Here is a 2707-nt window from a genome sequence, read left to right as displayed (position 1 = left end):
TATGTATATTATTGCATATGAATGTAATAAACAAGTAGTAGCCTACTAACAGAAAGATATTACAGCCGTTGTAATATAGTTGCAAAAATATTAGACAAAACTGTGTAAACAGTTAAGAAAACTACACTATAATTGTGGTGTTTTTCTGGAATTTATAAGTATATTATTACATGATAAATAATAATAATTATAGATTCCAAAAAAATACCATAATCATGGTTTCTTTTTGTATGAAATATTGTGATATTTGTTACAATTTATGTTTTTTAGAAAGTACAGTATGCTTGTCCATATAAGGTGTTGACGAATTTCAGGACATGGACCTCACACTGCTGCAGAAAGCTGTGCAACAAAAGAAGTTGCTGTTCATGAAGAAGCAACATGAAGACCAACAACAAAGATGGAAAGAGCAAAAAGAATGGGAGAACAAAGTTATTAATTTAAAAGAAAAAAAACTTGAAATTCTGCAGCAATTAGTACAGAAAGTTAATCAACTCTATGAAACTTTTTAATTATAAAGAGCGTTACTTATACCAAAAATTATATACCAAAGTGTTACTTTTAAGGAATGTGATCTTTATATAATGCAATATTTTATATGTACTTAAGTTATGCAAATATTTAAGTTATTGAATATAAACTTGTAATACTGCATAAGTGTTTGCAATAGATACATTATATAGAGGGTACAATGTTACATAATAATGAAATTGAGTTAAGGTTTTATGTTTCTATTCATTTTTATGTTGTTAATAAACCACTTGTTGCAACGTTTATTACTCTATACCTTTTACATAACTTCATTTATGTATTTGAAATGGAACGTGATAAAAAAAAATGCACTTATATTCAATTTGTAAAAATATATAAAAATAGAAATATCAACGACTACATAATGCTAATTATTATTATTAAAAAAATAAGTCCGAATAATCTGTTCTCGCACATCATGACCTGTAACAGGAATGTTTTGGACGTCATTAAATCTTTCCTGATTTGCGTGATTACGATCTATTTCGTCCAAATAAAAATCTTCCATTGCCTCCGGCAACTTCCACTGAATACAAATATTGTGCAGTACTGCGCAAGCATTAACAATCACAACTGTAACAAACAAATATTATTCACAATAATTTCGGTTAATCTGATATGTTTTACTAAGGAGGATGTCATGCTTAATCTGACTACTTCTTAAAAATATAATTAAAAAAATCCTATTTCATTACCAAAAAATTATATTAATTCTTTTTTAATTCTGTACAAGGTAGCCAATTACGACATAGGTAAATGAAGCATTTATATAATTAAAATTAAAAAAAAAAAAAATTTTAAACCAGCTTTTTCAGGGGTGTAATGCAGTGTCCGATCTTTTCGCAAGCATCTTCATCTTCCTTTAAACATCCCAATACATCTTTCAATGGTTGATCTTGCTTGGACATGGTGTTCTGTATACCTTGCTGATGGACTTCCTTCGGATTCGTGTAATTTCGGAGTCATTAAATTAGGCATCAAAGGGTACCCAGAATCACCTGAAGAAGTATAATAATGAACCTTTATTGTATTATATCATAATATATGCATTCAATAGTTTTATTATGATTCTATACATATCTAAGATCCAAGATCCCTTTTCTTCGTTGACAGTCATAGTATTAAGGTGATCATATAACTGCGATGCCCGGAAAACTCTTGCGTCATGAGTTCTACCACCGTTCAAGGCATTAATCGTTCTTATTCTCATTTCGAAATCGCATACCTCCATTTCATAATCATCCACTTTTTATATCTTACTATATATTGTATATGATGAAATTATCGTTACATAACTTGATTTCTACTTACTAATAGAACATTTAGAGAATGATATAATTTCCTATTTATATATAAATGTTCCCGTTCTTGGTTTGGTAGAACTATCGCAACATGCGTCCCATCAATAACTCCGATAACACCAGGGAATTGATATGTCGCTCAAAATCTGGAATGATATTTTTATAATTGTACATGTACTTTATACATTTTTATATATTACATACAATATAATAATAGAGCATAGATCTGGAATTATATAGGGTACTACTTTTCTTTAATTTGTTGCTTGCTTTCCTCTGAAATTGGAAATTGCACCCATCGATCCATAAGGCGTTGTAATGCATTAGCAGTACGACGAATCGCACCACTGACTGATGCTTGACTCATCGATGTATCGTCACTTTCTCCAACTCGCTTTTGGTATGAACCGCTTGCAAAGAAATTAAGAGCTGCAAGTACCTACAACATTTAAATAAAATATTAATATAGTTATACTGAATTTAAATAATTCAAAAACTATTGTATGTTCTCTTTATCAATGATGAGTATTATAAGAGATACACATTTAGAAATCTGTATACACAACTATCCTTACATTTAGATGTAATGGGATTGCAGTAGCATTTACCCCTTAACCTTTAATTTATTTTTATTATTATTATATTATACGCTATCCTTTATTATTTACTTTTACAAAAATATATAAATATAACCTCAAAATTCATTACATTATGTAGATATACATACCTGTACATTTGCCGAAATTCATTTTCAGGGGTAGAAAAAGGATTACTCACATCTCTTAAAAAACGCCGTTTTAATTTCAGAGCGCGTTTTTCTTCCATGTGTACTCTTTCTTCTTCTTCGAGAATAGCACACAATGGCTGCGTTCAGC

At 29.6% G+C, this 2707-nt stretch overlaps 1 long non-coding RNA gene across 1 annotated transcript; it reads right to left on the bottom strand.

Annotated features, from left to right (window-relative positions):
* Positions 1-929: 929 nt before the first annotated feature.
* Positions 930-2695, bottom strand: LOC108731491 (uncharacterized). Its single transcript, XR_001937026.1, has 5 exons — positions 2560-2695; positions 2081-2271; positions 1843-1978; positions 1335-1756; positions 930-1104 (listed from the first exon to the last, which is right to left on the bottom strand). It is a non-coding gene; the product is annotated as an uncharacterized lncRNA (long non-coding RNA).
* Between the last annotated feature and the right edge of the window lie 12 nt (positions 2696-2707).

The sequence above is a fragment of the Mycetomoellerius zeteki genome, unplaced genomic scaffold (assembly GCF_001594055.1).
Source record: "Mycetomoellerius zeteki isolate Tzet28-1 unplaced genomic scaffold, Tzet1.0 scaffold13, whole genome shotgun sequence".
In the NCBI taxonomy this organism is placed as follows: domain Eukaryota; kingdom Metazoa; phylum Arthropoda; class Insecta; order Hymenoptera; family Formicidae; genus Mycetomoellerius; species Mycetomoellerius zeteki.
Note: the sequence above shows the minus strand (reverse complement) of the source record. Positions and strands in the feature narration are given on the sequence as shown.